We start from the raw sequence: 21,293 nt of genomic DNA, 5'->3' as shown, positions 1-21,293 counted from the left end.
CTGCCCTGTGAAATTGTAGCAGACAATGGGAATAGCCTGGAACCCATTCCTCTCACTTTAAGTTACACTCAATCTCAGCAAGCAGAAGGGAAGAAAGAGGGTACCACAGACAATGACTACCCCAAATTCAACGTTGGAAGCCCCAGAGATCAACTTGCTTCATCCTGCTCATTTTTTGCTGCGAATAGATTTCTAATGAGAAAGGAGTTACTAAAAAGCTGAGAAAACCAGAATTTACATCTTCTATGAAGAAAGCGATTTTATGTGACAGACAAAAACCACATTTAGTTCCTCTTACAATAACTGCAAAGTGCTTTTTGACCTTGGAAAGAAAAAAAAAATCAGTGTTAAGAAAGAATTGGTTAGGTCATTGCCTAAGGAGGCATAAAGGCCACCAGGAAATAAATTAAAATTAAAATAGATTCTTTTATTGGGTCATGTCTCATTCTCTCACTTATAAGCAAGGTTCCACTCAAGGAATTGATCCTGCAGGGGATAATTTGGTTCCTCGTATTTTCTTGGTTCAAGAAAAAGTTATAAACAGAAGTAGGTAGGGAAGCTAACACATGGTGCTTAAAGAATATTTTAAAAAGAATTACAAGGAAGAATTCACAGGAACTGTGGTTGTTTAAGGCCACGCACGAGGTTTTGTTTTCTTCTGTTTTGGTGTGTGTGTGTACATTTGAACATGTGTGGGAGGTGTACACGTTGTGTGTGGGTACATGTGCAGGGTCCAGAGGTAGAGATCAATGTCCTGCTCTATCACTCAAGCCCCAGTGACCCCCTGTCCTTACCCCTCCCCCCATAGCACTGGGATCACACACATAGCCAGGCCTGGATTGTTCACTTGGGTGCTGGGATCTGAACTCAGGTCCTTTTGCTTGCACCTGGGAGCCATGGTCTCCCCCACAAAGCCATTTCTCCAGCCTTAACAACAGCTTTGAAAACGTCAGTGTCTGCTAAATCAAGACAGCATGCATATCAGCCACACCAGACAGACATAAGGATCCTAGCTACATGTTCTGACCTTGAACAGGAAAATTCTTTCTAGAGTTTACCCTGAAATTCAATTAAGTAATCTGGGGGTTATCAAAACATCTACTTCAGAAATGGCTTAACATTTTTGGATCACTTTTTCCTCTACAGACCAGACAAAGATAGACAATCTCCCTTGACAGAATACTCTATCTTCCATTCTTGGAAAGGTCAGCCAACTCTCTATCAGGAAGCTTCCTCCTTCACAGTTATACACTCTGATGGGAACTGAAAATGCTGCTTTCTCTTGCAAATCTGATCACTTGGTTACTAGAAACCTCTTACCAGTTACAACAACAAATGTGTTTCCATGTTTACCAGGTCACTCCCCTCCCCACAGATAATACCAGTAATAGTGCGGTCCATCTTTAGAAGGATTTTTAGATGCTTTGGAATCTCAGGATGTGATGGTGACTTCACTATGGTGAGACAGATACTGGTGAGATGGAACACTTGGATGCAATGAGCGCTAAGACTGAGGTTTATGAAGTCTTCAGGGGTAGCATTCATTGCCAAAGTAAGAAGATGTAAATCTGATAACACCATTTCAAGTAATAGACACATTATTTTCCATATGTGACAAGGCTATTTACTATTTGTTCTAAATGTGTGTGGAGAGGGTCCAGCCATACATACATAAGTGTGTAGATATACAGACACAAACATTCTTAAAAATCTACATATATATATTCTAATCTTCCTTTGTTTCCTCCCATCCTCCCTTCCTCCCTCCTTCCTTCTTTCCTCCCTCCCTCCCTTTCTTGCACATAGCCACACAGTATGACACAGGGTACTAGAGACATTGTTGCACACCTTTGTGCTTGTTTGGTGACATGGTATCACTTTATAGTCTTGGTTGGTCTGGAGCTCACTATTTAGCCCATGTTGGCCTTGAATTTGTAGATTCACCAGTCTCTGCTTCTCAAGGATAGGATGAAAGGAGTGTGCCCGCAGGCCTAGCCAGAGCGATTTTCCCCCTTCCTTCTTGTTTATATTTAGTAGGGAGACAGAAGCAGCAATTGCTAAATGTAAGGATGTTTTAAAAGTATATGGTCTCAGAGAAGAGAATTAAGTCAATTTGTGTTTGTTCCTTTCTTCTTGTAAAATTGATTGTATTGTGTGTATCTGAGATTCCTAATACGGCACTCTGGTGTTCTTAGACAGTAAAATATTTACTACACTGAGGCAGTTATTTGAGGCACATTCTTCGTACGCTGTCATTCTGAGAATTACCAGCCAGGACTGATCTCTGCAGTTGGACTATGCATATGGGTGTCTCTCGCTTTGGTGTTCACCAGCATACACACTGCGAGCCACATCTGATGCTCTCCAGCGAGCGCACCGCAGTCACACCCGGTGCTCTCCAGCGTGCACAGTCACACCCGGTGCTCCCAGTGTGCACACCACAGCGTGTGCGTCACAGCCACCCCTCGGGCTTTCCAGCATGCACACTACAGTCACACCTCGTGCTCTCTACCATGCACAATGCGAGCCACATCTCAACACCTCAACAGTAAATCAGACAGATTTACTGTCTGACAAGCCTACCGTGAGGCCAATGTTTCAGACGGAGTCGGTTACTAACACCTTTATATGTCTCTTTCTCTCCTGTGCCTGGCCACTGGGATGCCATGTCGGAGGCAGGTATACCCAGTGGCGAACCCGGCAGAGAACTGCTTTATCATTCCTTATGTTAAATAAATCAGAGGACAGACAAAAGACAGGCTGCTAGACTATGTAAGTACCGCAAACTCTGTTCATCTCCTAATTGCCACATGTACAAAGAAGTTATGAATATATACAGTGTAACTAACACAGAATATGATACAGTTTTTATATGTATGTTTATGTATGTATGTGTGTATATTCCTGGGTCTGACGGTGTGTGTAGAGGCCAGAGTCAATCTTAGACATCGTTCGTTCTTTAGGAATTACGTGAAACTCATCAAGTAGGACAGGCTGACTGGTTAGTGAGTCCCAGGGGTCCCTGTTTCTTTCTCCCCAGAACTAGGATTATAAACCTGCACCAGCCCCACCTCGCCTTTATTATTATTTGATTCTTCTTTATGATCATCCCTTATGTCAGGAGTGGCTAGTTAATAGGAGAAATCAGAGACCAAAGAAACAAGATCACCAGAAACCACTGATGAGGTTGAGTTGGGGCTGGATTGACAGCAGCATTTCTTAGCCGCCCTGCTCTCCTGGGGACGCCTGACAGTCTGGTTTCCATCGCAGACTAACATGTCCTCAATCGACGGAGATCAATTCGATTCCCGCGCCTGCCCGACAAGCTAAGGTACCAATAATGCCTTGCACGGGGTGTTAAGGGACATAATCAAGTGGATAGGGACTCATGTCAGTTAGACTTTGTCTTCTTAAAAATCAAGAGCACCCGTGGTAACAGAGAAGTTTTAACAAGGAGGAAAACCCTAGACAGTTGTCTCGAGGTTCTTTGCTGCTGCTTCAAGGACAACCAGGAAAAGAACTGCTATTTGAGGCAGCTTCATTATAAAGTCATTTTTAATAAGCAATCTTAACAAAGAGAGGGAACGCTCTTGTGGAGAAGCCCTCCAGGGACCCACAGGCTGCCCACTTAAGTTATTAGGAAGTTTCACACGAGGGACCAAACAGCTATTTCGTTGGCCTCAGGGGACAGAGTTCAGTTTTCGCCTCATCTCTAGGGGCGCTGGTGTGATCCCATCTAGGCACAGCATGGACTGGTGACAATCAGTTATGACAATGCCCCAACTGGGTGGGGAGGGGAGCTGGATTTTCAGTTTTGTCAACACAAAAAGACACGATGTAAGGGAGACAGATAAATGAACCTAATGTACTTGGTGATGCCCAAAGCAAGGGCAGGTGGTAGACATGCCTTGCCAGGACCTCCCTATTCCTGAAGAGCAACCATAGGAATCCATTTTAGACAAAGAAAGAAATACCTGCTGTGAGAAAAGACTGTAATACCCCGCCCATTTTTCCAGTTGCTTGAGGGAAAGATTCCTCGTGATGAAAAGGGGCTAACCCAGTGCATTTTCCTTCATCTACCTAAGATGTGAGCAAGATTTGGAATTTGGGGTTCAAATTTTTATCAAGCTATTTGTAGCTGAGTTAAAAGGGCTGGAGAGACACGGGTTCCCAGTGTATCACAGAAGCCCTGGCCAATTAGCCCTGGGATGAAAGCAAGCAAGGGGAACCATTAGCCATGGAATTCAAAGTGCGTATGTATTTTTTAAGCTTTAGGGCTCATTCCATACTCTGATTTTAACGACATGGCAAGAACTGGCCTTACAATTAGACCTTATAGCTGGGGAGACAACGAAAGGGACCAGCCCTTTCTGTCCTGTCAGAATAGCCCCGTCTGTTTGGCTTGAAATCTTGCCTGCCCGGTAAGCCTTCTCTCCATAAAGCCCATCACAAGCACAGGCAGAAAAGAAGCTTCTAGCTAAGGACCAGGGTTTCGCCTGGGTTCAGAAAAGGGGCCGAGGCAGGAAATATCTGATTCAGATGATGCTAAGTGACAAGGCAGGAAAATAATGAATGTTTCCAGACCACAGCATTTCCCCGTGAGTTCTGTAGCTCATATTGGTCATGAGAGAAAGGAAGCCTCCACATCTTCCCATTGCCCATGTCTTCCTTGCTAACAGTTGACTCCAGTCACATGGGTCCACATCTTTGTCCGCAGAGCAAACTGACCTAGTGATCTTGCCTATGGCCATGGTTTTAGACAGAGCTTGGGTCATCGCCTGTGGGCTTGGCTCACAGGTGTTAAAACAGTAGGGCAACAAAAACTCAGCCCTGCATTGGCTTGCAGCACTTTTCTATAAAGAATCCCTGAAATCAGAGGGGAGGCAAAGGGTGCCAGGGAGATAGTTAGTCACTCAATAAAGAACTGGCCTTGCAAACATGAGGACCCGAGCTCAATCCTCAGAAGTCTCACAAAAAAGTCAGACATGGTGGCATATGCTCCCAGTACTGGGGAGGCAGAGACAGACAAATCCCTGGAGCTCGCTGGCAAGTCAGCTGTGTCTACTTGGCAAGTTCTAGGCTAACGAGAGAGTCTCAAAAATCAGGGTGAGTGATGCTTACGGAGCAAGGACCAAGGTTACCCACTGGTATCCACACGCACACACACACTCTCTCCCAAAGGAGGGGTAGAGTAAGTGATGAGAGATGGAGGAGACCCGGGTGAGCTTGCTACACGGGGCCTCATGCAGTGTAGCAACGATTAGGAGTTATGAGCGCCTCTGGTAGTAAACCTGCCTGCTTCCCCGCCCCCGCCCCCCTTATTACAGGCTTCAACTCCTGTCTGCTGTGCAGCCTGTCTGCCTTCCCTAGGTTCTGGTATGAAAGTTGAGGATTTTCCATCATAAAATTTTTTTATCCCCAAAGTGAAAACTGCAAACGCCAGGTGTCTTTATTAGCTCCCGTTACTGAGTCTAAATCACAATCTATCACATTTAAGCCCTTTCTTGTCAACAATTTATTTATTTATTTATTTACCAGTTGTTCGCGTGCTTGTCTATTTGAGACAGGCTCTCGCTAGGCACCGTAGCCTGGCCTGGAACTCTCATCCAGTCTTGCTTCAAACTGTTAATCATCTATCTCCTTCCCCTTAGCCGTCTAAGTTCTTGGAGCACAGGTATGTGTCACCATGTCTGGGTCAACTTTCTTTTTAATAATTACACTTGGCTGTTGACTAAGACATTAAAAGCTAGAATTAATGCTTAGGTGGTCAACACAAAAAAAGATGAAAGTAGCCATCTTTGCTATATAGGAGAAACATTTGCCCAGGGATGGAAGTGGAGCAAGTAGAGAATATTCCATTAGGAGGTACCTTGAGCCATCAAAGGCAAGAGGGGAATTACCTTGGAAATAAAAATCATAGTTGCAACAAAGTGCAGATATGGGCGGCAGTTTTACTCAAAAATTAGTGTAAAGGTTTAGTGTTATTGCTTAAGTTAGTATAGAGTGATGGTGTTCTTCACATTTCAAACACACTTGAATCTCTACTCCTTTTGCATTTTCATTCCTTGCCTGCAGATACTACAATCAAGATCAAATCCTAAATTCAGGTAGGATTAAGCATCAGAAAAACCTAATTACTATCTTTTAAAAAAAGATTTACTCTACGTTTAATCTCGTGTGTGTGTGTGTGTGTGTGTGTGTGTGTGTGTGTGTGTGTGTGCTCTGATGCCCACAGAGGCCAGGGGGGACTATCTGATCATCTGGAGCTAGAGTTACAGATATGAGTTGCCCAATATGGGTTTGGGGAACCCAACTCCACTCCTCTGCCAGAGCAGCAAGTGCTCTTAATCAGCGAGCCATCTCCCCAGCCCTGTAGTGGCTTATCTCTCAGATACCTTCCACTCCCCAAGTACTCTGCCTTGCAAACTTGTTTGCTTGGTTGGGTTAGGCTTCAAGGAAACCACATTGTGTGCTGAATCACACTGTCTGAATGGTCATTGGATGTTAAGCATCAACAATCAGGTTGAGCCAAAAACGAATTCGTACTATGCACGGCACTGACAACAATGAAAGGCTTTGCTTCAGCGAAAGATCAGTTCGTGCCATCAGCCATGCATGTGGCTCAGTGGCTGGGACTTTTGTTCGACTTGAAGTATAGGAGCCTCCGAAGAGCTGTGCCTGTTGTGGGATCAGCTGAGTTGTATGAACAGTAGTGATATTGACTGTTCAACATCTTTGAAGGATCAGGTTAGAAGGTTAAACAGATGAAACATGATCCTCTTAACGTGGGAAGGCTGGATAGTTGCCAGCAGACCATCTTGTTCCCATACAGAGGGAATAACATTTTCCTGTCCTGAAAGAAGTTGGCCCTTCAAGTGGAAAAGCCTATATATACATGAAACAATTATATCATTTAAAAAAAAAAGCCAAATTAGCAACAACAATGAAACCAACATCAGGGGCTTACAAGATAGCTCAGTGGGTGAAGGGAATTGCTGTACAAGCCTAACAACTTGAATTCAAGCCCCAGGTCTTCAAAGGTTGTTGGAGAGAAATGATTGTACAAAGTTATCCTCCAATGTCTACATGTATGCCATGGCACACATGCCTGTACATAGACATTATGTGTGTGTACACACATAATAACAGTGAGAAATTAAAATAGAAAATGATTAAGAAATAAAACCTCAGACAGTTATAGCAATAACTACGCTGTGCTTAGTTTTCTTTTCTGCTGTAGAGTGGGAGAACTACTCTAAAGAAGGTGGTTGGTTTTAGAAACCTTTAAATTCTGTGCCCTTGGGGGCATGCTAGTGTATGTGTCTTGGTTTCCATCTTCGGAGCAGGAATGGCCTAGGTCACAAAGCCGTGGCCATGATGAAACACATGAGAATTTGTGAAGGGCTGTACAAAAGGCCTCTCACCAAATGGCTCAAAGGATGGGCCACTACCCATACTAGAGATGCCAGTGTGGCTCTCCCATACGTGGAAACAGGCAGTCTCATCGGGTTCCGAGTCTGGGCTCTGCCCATGACCAGCTGAGTGAGTAAACAATTTTTTTGACTCCTTTAAGCTAAGTGATTCATTCTTGGGATCCATCTTCTTATCTAAAACTTGTTGCAAGGGCGAAATTCAATGGAGCTCATGAGAAGATGAAAGGAGATAAAGACAGGCAACATTAAACACAACGTGCAGCCTGGGAAGGGCTCGTCAGTGGTGCACACCACTGCCGGCTACAACTGCGGGTGCTTCTGCTCTCTCTCTCCTGTCCCATTTTCTCTTTCGTTCCTACATCTGGTGTGTATATTTGTGTGGGTATATGTGTGTGCATGCATGTGAGGAGGCCAAAGGTCAGCACCAGCTATCTACCGTCCTTGGCCTCTTCCCATCTTACTTTTTGAGATAGAGTTTCTCTTTGAACCAGGAGATCACCAATTTGGTTAGACTGACTGGTCACGAACCCTGAGACATCCTCCTGCCTCTGTCTCGCCTCCAGGATTATAGGTGTACATGGTCATCCCTATTTTTTGTTTGTTTTTCTTTTTAACACATGGGTGCTAGGAATCTGCACTGAGGTTCTCATGCTTTCATGACAAGTGTTTTACCCACAGAACTTCCAACACAGTTCCCAGCTCGCTCTTAAAGTTCAGCCCAATCATGAGGAAGAGTTTCTTAACATGCAATAAATCATCAATCACACACCAGTATCTTGCAAGTCAGATCATTTTGTTTTCTGACAGAATTTTAAAGAGTCAGTTACTACCTCAACACACCCTTGGAACCTATGCTATATATGAGACATGTCCTGATTTTGTCAATTTGAGACAAACTAGGGTCGTCTAGGGAAGGGGCACTTTAATTGGGAAAATGCTCTGATGGACTGACTTATAGGTAAGTTTGTGGGACATATTGTTGATTAGTGATGGATGTGGGAGGGTCCAGCCCACTATGGGCCATGCCACTCTGGGGCAGTGGTCCTAGAGTATACGAAAAGCAAGTTGAGAAAGCCATGGGGAGCAAGCCATTAAAAGCAGTCTTTCTCCATGGCTTCTGCTTCAATTCCTGCCTCCAGATGCCTGCCTTGGGCTCCCTCCTTAACTTCCTTCATGATGGACTGTGATTGGGATGTGTAAGCAAATAACGCCCTTTCTTCCCTAAGTTGTTTGGGTCATGCTGTTTTATCAAAGCGATAGAAAGCAAACTTGGATAGAAAGGAAGACAAAAGACTTTCCTTCTAAAGTGGTCATGACTCTGGAGTCTACTAACTCAGAAAAGCCAGCACCAGGAGGCCTAGGTGGAAATGCTTGGAGGGAAGAGCTCTGTGTAGAGCATTTGACAGCTGATGGAAATTTTGAAGTTTCAGCTTTTCTGTGGCCTTTGCAGGTCCTCACCCTGAAGATGGGTTTTAAGACTATGAAAACTGTCTGCTTTGGGCGAACTCTCAGGGCCAAGTGTAGTCCATTTATTTTTAATATGATGGGCCACAGAACAACTTGGGAGGGTGGAGCTGTAGCCACACAGACTGCCTCTAAACAATGAAGTCATTTCTAGACTCTATGCCAGACACTTGGCCTCTTCCATCCAGTCACTCTTGAAGGGAGTAGGTAGGTATTGTTCAGACTGAGAACAAAGGGAGATAAACAATAGACCATTTCTAGGGTCCCAGGTGAAACACTTGAATTTACTTGATTGTGTCTAGATGTTTGGATCACAGCATCCAAATTCTGTATAGAAGGCCTCTAATTCATTTCTTTACTCATACGCTCGAGCTAAACTTGCTTTCTGGTTATGAGTGGAACCTTCTGGAATGGGTAGCCCGATATTTGCACCTTAGGTTGTTTCCTGTGACTATGCCCCTGCTCTCCATGTCTTACCCCAGCCCTGTCTCTTATTCTCTGGAGTCTTTGAGGGTAAGGACCTGTCAGCACGGAGCAGATAGCCCTGCCCTGTGAGGCATGAGCATTTTCATTTTGGTCATGTCCCATGGTTATCAGGTTTTATATATGGTATGGCTAACAGCTCTAGCAATGAACCTTCCAGTTACTTTATGAGCATGAACTTAAGATTTCTTTTTTTTCCGGATAATTTGTCAGTGAGCCGAGTGATGAGAAGAGAGGCCCACTAAAAGAAGGCTCATGTCTGTCTTAATGTCCTAATGAAACACCTTGTCAGCAATTGAGATTAGAATTGCTGGGAGTCAAATGGGTTGACAAGGTAGCCTTAACTCTATCACCAAAGCACCCTCCAGTAGTTTTGCCAAGAACGGTGCCTGCATTTTACTGGATTGTGAGTGAGCCTCAAGTTTGAGGTTGCTGAGAATCTACAATCAAAGAGATTGGCTTCCAGGAAAGGAAAACAAATTAGAAAATAGGCTTCTTCTGGTGCTTGTTTTTTCTGAGTAGAGTGTAGCAATCGTGACAAATTGTTGGGCTTATTTTGTGGGATTCACAAAGACCCATGGAGGGAAGGTTGAGGTCTTAGAACTCATTTTCTTACAGTAAAATTCAGAGCCACATCTCTGGGCATAAAACGTGAATACAGGGCTGTTGTGAATTAGGTCGGTACGATAAATAACTAGGCCAGCTCAAGAATAACACTTATATTTTAATGGTTTAAAAAAGGAAACTCACACTACAAGAGTGGGAGGTTCGACATCCTATCTGTCCGGCGGGCACCGTGCAGAGAGGGTATGCACCTGGGTCCTCCCAGTTTTTCTCTCTGGGCCTCAGGTAGTCACACCCTAACTAGATGTGATTGGTTGATAGAGTTTCCCCATCACAGGGCTGGAGAGTTGGGTCAGTGATTAGGAGCATTTGCTGCTCTTGCAGAGGACCAAGGGCACCCAGTGATAGATTCCCAGCACCCACCTGGCAGTTAACAACTCTAGTCCTGGGGGACCCGAAGCCATCTTCTGACCATCACGGGCATGAGGCGTGTGTGTGTGTATGTGTGTGTGTGTGTGTGTGTGTGTGTGTGTGTGTGTGTATAGGCAAAACACTCAAACACATAAAATAATAAAATATAGATAAATTTAAAAAGGTGAATACATTAATTTATTCTATTTTAAATGATTGCAATAAACACTTTTTAAAGGGACATAAGAGATAGCACCTAAAAGGAATATTCAGATTTGTGCTAAAATATTTTGACTGCTGAGAATCAGAATCTATTTATAAATAATACAGTGCTTTAATAATTTACTTTAGGTGTTAGCCTGTTACAACCAAACATAAAAGGATGTACTAACTTATCTGCTAGTAGCAATCTGTGTTAATACTAAAATATTTTTGAACTATTTGGATACAATCTTTCTGTTGGCATTGGGACGGGGAAGACTGCATGAAAAATTGACAGATCAACTTGGTCTGTTGCATGTTTTCTTTTCCTTTTAAGTTTCTACTTATGTGTATGGATAGTTTCTCTCTGTGTATATATCAGTTATGCGAATGCAGGTATTGACAGAGTCTCTAAGAGGGTGTTGGATCTCTTGAGCTGGAGTTAAAGGAGGTTGTGAGTCACCCAGTGTGGAGACTGGGAACCAGACTTGGGTGATCTGGAAGAGCAGCGCAGCCTTGACCACTGAGCCATCCCTCTAACTTCCCTTCCCATTGCAGGTTTTTAGCTCTGTATTTGTCATTGTGCAACATTTTAGTTAAGACAGAATTGTCCACGCAGAATCAGATTAAGAAGTCAGAAATGAAAGACCAATTGGCCTTGATAATTCAAAACCCCAAATAGCAGTTGATTCCAAGAAGAAGAAGAAGATGAAGAAAAAAGACATTATCTACTCAGCATTCTTTTATCAGGAAAAGAAACCGGAACACTCCTTCAAAACAACCAAAGTGCAAGTATTCTTGCGAGTGTCCAGCCAGATCTATGTGCTGCGTAATCACCATGAAAACGAAACTGAAATTCCGCACCACAGTGTGAAATTGATCTAATGTCCCTAGCCCACAAGTAAAGATGCTTTTCCATGTTCACATTCTACAACCTAATGACAGCATTTCCAACAATTGCAAACCATTATAGACGCAAGAATGTCTTAATCAATTTGGTCATAATGACTTAGCACGAGAAACCCCCAAGCTTCCACTTTTTTGAGTCAACCAGTCCAACATTTAGGCATCCTTCAGTGTACGGGAGAACCCGAGTCTCTAAAGGACTTCCTGGAGGCTAGTACTCTCATGTCCTATCATGAAATTTGTGGCTCGATTTGCCCCAAACTGTGGTGTGTGTGTGTGTGTGTGTGTGTGTGTGTGTGTGTGTGTGTGTGTGTGTGTGTGTGGAGTGTCACAATGATTCAGGTACACTTTATAGTTCTTCCACCTTGGAGTGGTACACATGTGACCTGACACACTGGTCTGATGATACACTTGGCAACTACACATATTAATTTGTAAGTGGAACAATCTCTTTTGGAGGGCAGTTAGCAAGCCCTGATTGAAATCACTAATTCAGGGTGACTTTGGTTGTCAACTATCATACAGTCAAGGCTTGACCAAGGTTTCCAGAACCCTGGCTAAAAATGAAAAATTTGCACCCGCACAGAAATGACTTCATATACTTCACTGGTAGTGAAACTTCTTGAAGAACAGATGTCAAGAGGAGTTAAGAGGAGCTGAAATTTAACAACTTAAAAAAAGAGAGAGAGAGAGAGAAAGAAAACCGCAAAGCACATTAGGACGATTCCTTTTTCAAGGAAAATCCTGACAGAGTCTAAGAAAGAAATCATTTGGGTGATGAGTATTAAAGAAAGAACTGATTGGTTTTCTTTTCCTGCTGTGGGCCCTGTGGAGATGCTAAGACCAGAAACATGAAGGGCTACCCGTCAAGCTGGATGACAAAAGCAATCTATGTTCCAATGGCACAGAGGACTTCCACACTCAAGCATCTCAAAGAGTAAAATCTCTCCTGACGCTCACAGTCCTGTGTCCACTGCCTGAATGCTATTCTTTCCAACTTGCCATGGGGATATTTTATTTTGGGGCATCTCCCCCACTCAGAAAAAGTTAAACATCATCTTAACCTTCCGCAAACATCCTGACATCATCTGACCTGAATCTTTCAGTCAAGGTCACTTAGGAGCTTTGAGTTTTTCTACAGGTGCTTCATGCTTAGTAAGTCTTCCAGGGTGTCCAACCTGCAACCCTCAGGCCTCATGAAGCCCAGGACAGCTATAAATGAGGCCCCATGTAAAAACACAAACTTACTTAAAGCAGTATGATAATAACTCAATTGAATTGTGATGTTTTCAAGTGTGAACATGGTGGATGGCAATGTCGTGTAGAGGGGTCAGAGGGTTGGACACCCCAGATTGACTCTCAAGGTTAGAAAGAGACCACTATTCTGGCTGCCACTTTTAAGGTTGACAGAGATGAAATTCTCTAAGCTTTTGAAGAAAGGCCTACCTGGTTAAGTCATCTGTTATTACAGTATATTTTTCCTTGCTAATCACCACTCTTAGGCCGTTCCCTAAATCCCTCCGTGGATTTCTATATAGGCCCATAAGTTATTTCCAGTGATGGCAATATCTTGATTGTCTTTATTGACGGACTGTCTATACAATACCAACATCTGTGGCCTCTGCCTTCTGTGACATCATCATTTGAGGTATGCTCTTCGTATCTACCGGAGTTGATCTGGGCTTTTTGGTCTACGTATCTAAGAGCCAATCCACAATGCAAGCTGTCTGCAACTTTCTGTATACGGCTAAGTGGCGAGAGGTCCATACCCCAAACCACCATAAACAGTAGGCACAATCAGCAGGCCCTGCTTGGGAGAGGCCCAGGACGGAGCTAGCAGAAAGACTGGATTACTTACCACCTCTAGAGTGGGTCCCTCCAGGCCAGGGACGAGCTCATGGGCAAGGCTGTGCAAGGAAGCTCTCTGTACCATGCCTGCCCTGCGGATATACAGAGGACTTCAGTGGCCTGCGCTGTCAATCTCTCAGTCAGCATGAGCTCAATTATGCACCGACAACAGCAAGAACAACAAGAACAACGACAGAACAGCCCCCAAAAACTTAGGGTCACAGACTAGCCTGATTGAGGTGGGGGAACAGTGACTGCAACTGTGGAGGTGCCATCCTGACCACACATCACCTAGCTTGGGCTGGACCTTCCGTGGTATTTCAAACAAGCATCCCATGGAGAGCTATGAGAGCCACGTGGAGGAACTGTAAGACTGGGCCCTAAATGTCAGGCAGCTTCTCATTACAAGATACTTCTTTTACTTTAAAAAATAAAAATTATAATTTCTTATTTTTTTTTGCTACAAATACAGAAAGACAGACAGACAAACCCAAGAACAGATTTTGAGAATCAACTGAGGCACAAGTGAAACTATTTTGATGTTACATAGATATTGCTCCCCGCCCCCGTGATTCACGTGGAATTAAAAAAAAATGTAAAAAGTGGAATGAAGAAAAATGTGGGGATATATCCTTGTCATTTCTCTGTCGTGCAAAAAAATAGATCCAGTGCTGGCCTTAGGAAGATGCCCGAACACATCTCACAGGTAGCACGCTCCTGTGGTCTAATATACCCATCAAACTCTTAAGACTCCATTCATTCAAAGCCTAAATAATATGCTGGTCAACAACAGTGAAGGTTGACTGCTTGCATCAGCGATACAATGTTTCATCCTGAAGTTCAAGGCTCAGTCAAACATCACTGCTCCCATTGCAGATCACAGCACCTTACTCTGTCATGAGCTGGTAAGTGGATGGTGGGGTTTGAGTGAGGCAGATGATGAAGGCGATTGACCCTGAGGAGTGGGATGAATAGAGAGCACAGACCCAGCACACAGTTCCACACCAAACTATCAATGCCGGTTGCCAGGGCCCCCACGGACCGTGTCATGGTTGTGCAACAGCGCCTCTTTCCCCTCAGTATCTCTGCTCCACAGACATAAGAACAAAACAACCTCACCTGGGAGCTAGTGGGAAGGCAAAGGAGAGAGAAGCTTAAAGAAACCAGGGTTTTCTAGAAACTCTTCTAAGAAGGATCCAGAATAAGAGGTGAGCAGTAAGTAACTGATCCTCCTGGCTAGGTTTCGTGGTGTCTCTAAAGATTTGTGGCTTGGAACACCAGAATGTCACCAGCTTATGCCTGATCTCGCTCATCAACACACACTCAGTACGAACACGTGGAGATGTGCCAAATCCGACCACTACAGGTTGAAAATATGACCACTATTGACCATGAAACATTGGCTTATGCTTGAAGGGCCACAGCAGCCAGACATATGCGAATTCCAACTCTTCAGAAAACTTGGGACAGAAACAAAATGCATTACTTACATGTGTGTGTCTTCTTCGTTACTGAGATCCCTGGAAGAGAAGAGAGAGAGAGAAAGGTCAAGAAATGTCCTGTGAGGATCTCGGGTCATAGGTCATGCAATGTGTGCTTGAAACATGCCACCTGCAGCCAGTGACAGAGAGCTGGGCTTGATCACAGGACATGCTCCAAAGCCTTGAATTGTGAGCTCACCCACTCTTTTATCAACTAACTGCATGGCTGATATCTCGGTCAGCACAGGGCTCCAGCGCTCCCCTTGCAAACACAAGAGTTCAACCTCTCTCCCCCCAGAATCCATGTTAGAAAATAGTTGTGTTGGCGCATGTTTGTAATCCCTTTGTTGAAGAGACAGATGATGGCACACCACTTTCCTGGAACTTGCTAGCTACCCTGCCTAACTTAATTGGCAGACTTCAGGCCAATGAGAGACCGTCTGTCTGCAAAATAAAAGTGGATGGCATCTGAGGAACTCTTCCTGAGGTTGTCCTCTGACCTCTGCACACATTTGCACATACATAGACCCGCATGTACATGGGCACCTCTGATGTGGGAGTCCCCTCTGTGTGCTGTGATTGCCATTAATGAACAAATAAACTACTTTAGACCTGTATCAGGGCAGAACTTAGCGAGGCAGGGGAAACTAAACTGAATGCTGGGAGAAAAGAAGGGCAGAGTCAGAGAGAAACTATGGAGCCGCCAGAGTCAGACTTGCCGAAACTTTGCCGGTAAGCCACTGCCACCTGGCAATACACAGATTAATGGAGATGGGTTAAATTAATATGTAAGAGTTAGCCAATCAGAAGCTAGAACTAATGGGCCAAGCAGTGATTTAATTAATACAGTTTCTGTGCGGTTGTTTCAGGGCTAAGTGGTCAGGAACCAACAAGCGGCCCCTTCTCCAACACCCCCTCACTCAGGTGTGTGTACACACACAAGTACACACAAAGCAACGGCACAAGCAGTAGTGAAATGGGATGAAAAACATGATAAAATTCTCATTGCTTCATTGTCAATACGGAAGGGGTCATGGGACTAGGCAGGCAGAAGGCACAAGAGAGCAATGCCGAACCACTCTGACAAGAGTGAGCCGCGCAGTGGAGCGATTAATTTGGTACAGCCATTGATTCTGAGTTTCCTTTCTAAAGAAAATATTCCTTCCTCCTCACTCAAAGCATAGCTTTTTATGGTAAAGAAAACTACAGCTACATAGACACACAAACACAGACACACACACACACACACACACACAATGTTATTTATGTGTCTGTATTTGTAAATGTTCATCGGGGGATGATAGCTAACTCTCTACAGAATGCATTGCTATGTATGGTGGGAGCACAGAGGATGTATGAGTCAGCTCCTTAGATGTTCCCAAGATGACTGACAGGTAACAGGTGACAAGTGGAACTAAGTAGTAGCTGGCAAATGGCGCTGGTCAGAGAGGATGGCCATACACTTTGACGCAAGCAGTCCTCGCTCAACTTCAGAGCATCGAAGTCTTATTACGGCTCTTCCGCTTCAGCCTTCTAGGGCTAAAGAGGCTCAAAACAAACTGCTGAAAACATTTAACTTGTGACTAAGAACTCTGTGGTAAACCTTGAGTTTTTTTTTTCTTTCAAGTTATTAAGAGAACTATTTAACCCTCCCTTGGAAAGTAAAAGTCGCTGGAAAATCTGGCACCCTGCAGCATTGGACCTATTACTTAACCATGGAACACGTCGTTCAGGGAGGAGATCTGTTATGAAAACCCTTGGTAGACATTAAGGGAAAAAAGTTTCAAAGTTGTGAGCCAAGACCAAAATCACACACTTGCTTCTCCAACATTTTCCAAAGGCCTTATTAAGGGAAGCTGAAATTACATAGCCCAATTCAAATTTGACCCCCACGCCTTATTGAGGAAAACTAGACTATTGTTTTTCATTGTGTTTACTTTGGCTTTGCAAAGTGAAGCGAGATCCTTCTGCAAAGACCCTCAGGGACTCTCCAAGGGGACTGCAGAAGTGTTCTAGAAGTTTCGGAAGCTTCATTTATCCTAGGAAAGCCCCTTTCCCCCAAAGTACCAGTGAGTGGCTCTTAAAAGCCGAATATGATTTGTGACTCCAGCTCATGACACTAGCGCCAATAAATGGATACATTAGTGCCTTTTCAGCATTACTGGCGATGCGGGCATACTTTCCTTAGGAAGCGGTACCTTCTGTAAAATCACTTTGAAGAGAAAGTGCCTAGGCTGTCACTCCTGATTATTCAGCCCCCACGCACAATTGGATTGAACGCAACCCCAAACAGACCTATCTATATTCGCTGAGTGTGGAACTCTTTTTCTCCTGACACTCGAAGGCCTGATGAAAATCCCACCGCGCTGGGTTTTCTACTTAAAGTTATTATTCAGCGTGGTGCCGTGTTCTCATCAAATTTTTTCATGATGATTACACTCATAATAGATTCTGAATCTCTTTCCAGGAAAGCTGCCTGATCCGGGAGGTAGCGGTAGCAGGCATGGGGCAGAAGCTTCTCATCTGTCTCTTCAGAGAAAGCAAGTCTTCCTCTTCAAAATGGCTCAAACTCTTTTTCTTGGAGTTTTGTGATATCGACTGCCAATAAATAGTCTATACAGGCCAGCGGAGAGCATGCCGATGTTGGGTTGCTAGAGGTAGTAGGGGAAATACAGAATGCCAGGTTGAGTTGGAACTTTCACTATTAACCTGTTTTCCTTACATTTACATTTTACTGAACGGCGTGTATTCAACTCTGGTCTATATAAATGTAATCCTAAATTACATTATTCGTTACAGTGAAGATATACTAGGCAATCACATGGAGAAGAGCAGAGAGCTACACTTCCTCTCAAAAGCAATATTCTTTTAAAAGACCATGGTCATATTTATGATACTCTAACTGGGGCTAGTACATTGTTGCTGTTGCTTTTATGGAGGAGCAATTTTGAAGACAGAATTCGGTTTCTCTAGAAAAGGCAAGCAAAAGCAACAGTGTAAACTCATGAAAGATAAATTTAAGGGATTAGTTAGAAAATTTATAAAACTCCCTTTGTCCTCCTCACTTGGTAAAACAATCAACTTGACCCTGAAGATGGCTTGAACTTGTCCCCCTTCTTTCTCTGTGGGACTTATGATACTTTGTAATTCCACAGACATGAAAAAGGAAAAAGAAGATGGCCTCTGTATTTCATAGAACCCAATGACCAGGAAAACTTAATTAGCATATTTAAAGTTTCTCTGTGGAAGTTAATGCTTGATGAGGAATGTGCCCAAGGCAAATCTTTCAGACCCTGGTGGAGATGGGACCTCTAGAAAGCATGTCAAGAAGAGGTCTGTTCCCTCAAATGCACTCCTTAGAAGTTAGCTGTGTAAATAATTTAACCCTATCAGGAGGAGTATTTAAACTCTGTCTCCAGCTTATTTAAACCAAGCCCCAGCTCAGGTCTGGGGAAAACATCAAACACATAAAGAAACTCCAGTCTCACCAACTGGAACACAAACTTAATCGAGAATATTTTAGAAGAAAAGGACCATTTTGTAGAGACCCCATCTGCTCCCATCCCCCTTGTAGCACTGATCACGAGCGAAGCTGAGCATCCTGCGTTTGTCAATCCCTGCCCCTTTCTCAGTCCTCTGGTAGGAAAATCTTTTCCTTCTCTCTTACGTTTGCAAAGATTTAAATTTCTTGTCTTCTCTGAACAGAGGGCATCCTCGGTTGACACATTATAGTCACACAATGTGAATGCTTTCTATTAGGGAAAGGGGAAAGACCTTGGGGTGGGGGTTCCTATCTAAATCTAGGGTGTGTGGCAGCAGAAGAAAGAATCCTTGGAAGAATTAGACTTCCCAAAGGAGGATCATATTAGTATTAAGGATGCAAAGAATGTATTTTACTTGAGAATAGAAAAGAATAAGTTTCTTCCACGTCGCTCTAATGAGAATTGTATCTGAGCCCACCTGTGTTCCTGACTTTCGGCTGAGAGACCTTGGGCAAGTCATTAAACCTCTCTGGACCTGAATTTACTCATTGAGAATACAGATAATCTTTGCAAGACTCAAAGGACTGTTGTGATGATCCAAACAAAACCAAAACTTTGATAAACTGTGGAGTCAGATATTAAATGCTAATTTATTTTGGTAGAGAATAAACAAGCACATTATTTTTTTAAATGTATACATTTTTATTTATTTTATATATATTGTCTGGTTGTATGCTTATGCACCACACACATGTAGTGCCTGTAGTGGGCAAAAAAGGGTGTTAGATTCCCAGACCTGGATGCTAAATGACCGTGTAGGTGCTGGGAATTGCACCAGGGTCCTCTGGAAGAACATTCAATGCTCTTAACCTCTCAGCCATCTCTCCAGCTCTACACACAGTACTATTTTAATACAATGGAATTCTCACATGGACTTGACACTGACTCAGGGTCCATGACTTCCATTGTTTGTGCCCAGAAGAAAGCATGAGACAGACATGCAAGCTTCATGAGGCAAAGCCAGCTTTCAGGTAGAAATAACTGCCTTGTTGATTCTCTGCGCTGTCCAGTTCAGGGAAGCTGCTCACTTACAGCTCATGGGGTAGGTGAAGAGTGTTGATCACCTCACGGCTGATGGGTGGGTGAAGGGTGCTGATCACCTCAAGGCTGATGGGGTAGGTGAAGAGTGTTGCTCACCACATGGCTGATGGGGTGGGTGAAGGGTATTGCTCACCTCACTTACAGCTATGGGGTAAATGAAGGGTGTTGCTCACCACCACCCAAAGAATGACCAGGGGCCTGGCTGTTGTGAGGGTGACTGAAATAAAGTCAAGGTCATGTCTCAGAGTCTCACAAACAGGCCCCATAGCAGAGCAAAGGTCTCTGCAGAAAGAGAAACTTTATGGAGGAAAGGGAATAGTGGTGTGAATGCTCTTCCAGACACAAAAACTTCACAATCCTGAATCCAGACTGAGCTCGAGCTCGATAGACAGCCTGGGCTAACTGAGTTCAATGGACAGCCTGGGCTAACTGCTAACTGGACTTGGTTTTCTTACATATAAAATACAGTAGATGAACTATCAGATTTTTTTATTCACCAGCTTGTTCTTGGATAAACAGCTCCCTGAACCGCCTCTAAATTACCACACCAAAACCATCTCTTCTAAACAGCAGGCTGTCCTGTCAGACCTGTTTTAGCAAATCCAGAGGCATTCATAATCAAAGACAACCCCCTTGAACTTTTTCTTATATCCTTTAAAAACCAAACAGGAAAGAAAGCAGAGCTCACAGGAGGGTATATCATCAGTGAGAGAGGAATTTCTCATGGGGCATCTTTTAAAGTTATCTAGATTGGCAAAAAAGGATGCCTATGAAGGTCTTAGGTCCTTATATTTCTCCTAGACACATGTGTGCTCGTGTATGCACGCGCACGCGCGCGTGCGCACACACGGGCGCGCGCGCTCACACACACACATTAAACGTAAAACTGTTGTCATATTGTAAAGTATTCTAAATTGTTACATGAAAATGCCTCAGGTGTGTGTGTGTGTGTGTGTGTGTGTGTGTGTGTGTGTATGTGTGTGTGTGTGTGTGTGTGTTTAAGTTGGATGACACCCAAGGCACCTTCCACTTCCACTTTTCTCCCCTCTGGGCAGGGTCTCTCACTGCCCTTGAACTCAAGCCTAGTGGCTTGGCTGGCTGACTAACGAGCTCCAAAGAGCCATCTACCTGTCTCTGATTCTTCAGTGGTGGGATTACAAGCAAATGTCACCGTGCCTGTTTGTGTTTTGCTGTAAAGTGCGGACTCTGGGCGATAGAATTCAAGTTTTCATGCTTGCCAGACAACCCGTGTGCTGTATGAAATCTCTCCCAGGCCCATGGCAGTAGTTTAAATTAGGAACTTAAATCCTTAAAACAAAGCTGAAAAAAAATCCCATCAATACCCAAAAATCAAAGTACTACTTCCGGTATCATAAGCTTGCCTGACTCAATTTAGCCAACCACATTTCAAGGTAAATCAAAGGAAATGTCATGAAAATACCACAAATTTGTCACTGTCAGGCTTATCAGTGGAGAAATTTTCAGAGCTCCAAACCCCTGGAGGAGAGTACTTTAGGAACGTAACCTGATGTTCCCACTCTTGCCCAATCTTAGGCCAATTATCTACCTTGATGGTCTTCCCAGAGACGGTTGTCTGGGCACAGAGGTGTTTTCTCTGTAAGAGGCAGCATCGCTCCCTCTCCCCCAACCCCAGCAACACGTACGGCAAATTCCTAAATGAATATTTTCAGAGGCCTGGCAGACGGGACAAGGGGCCGTGAGAAATGCTCAGTGGGGATGCTCCATTGTCACCTTGTCAGCATTCAGCCTGTGGCTTTTCTGGTCCTCTCGCAATGATTTACCATGACTTACCAACACCGAGACAGAGGTATGTACCTTTGACTCCCTCTGTGTTAAATATCAAAACAAGCAAACACCCTAGAGCAAGCAATGCCTAAAAATGGAGTAAAATGATTCTC

The 21,293-nt window shown here is 43.9% G+C and overlaps 1 protein-coding gene across 1 annotated transcript in view; it reads right to left on the bottom strand.

Moving 5' to 3' along the window:
• Nucleotides 1-14,819, bottom strand: part of Rora (RAR related orphan receptor A) — a 193,973-nt gene extending 179,154 nt beyond the window's left edge. The window contains exon 1 of the mRNA XM_085689279.2: nt 14,801-14,819. The gene's annotated coding sequence lies outside the window, so the exon portion shown is untranslated. The remainder of the gene's footprint in view (nt 1-14,800) is intronic.
• Between the last annotated feature and the right edge of the window lie 6,474 nt (nt 14,820-21,293).

The sequence above is a fragment of the Myodes glareolus genome, chromosome 4 (genome assembly GCF_982192425.1).
Source record: "Myodes glareolus chromosome 4, mMyoGla1.1, whole genome shotgun sequence".
Taxonomy (NCBI): Eukaryota; Metazoa; Chordata; class Mammalia; order Rodentia; family Cricetidae; genus Myodes; species Myodes glareolus.
Note: the sequence above shows the minus strand (reverse complement) of the source record. Positions and strands in the feature narration are given on the sequence as shown.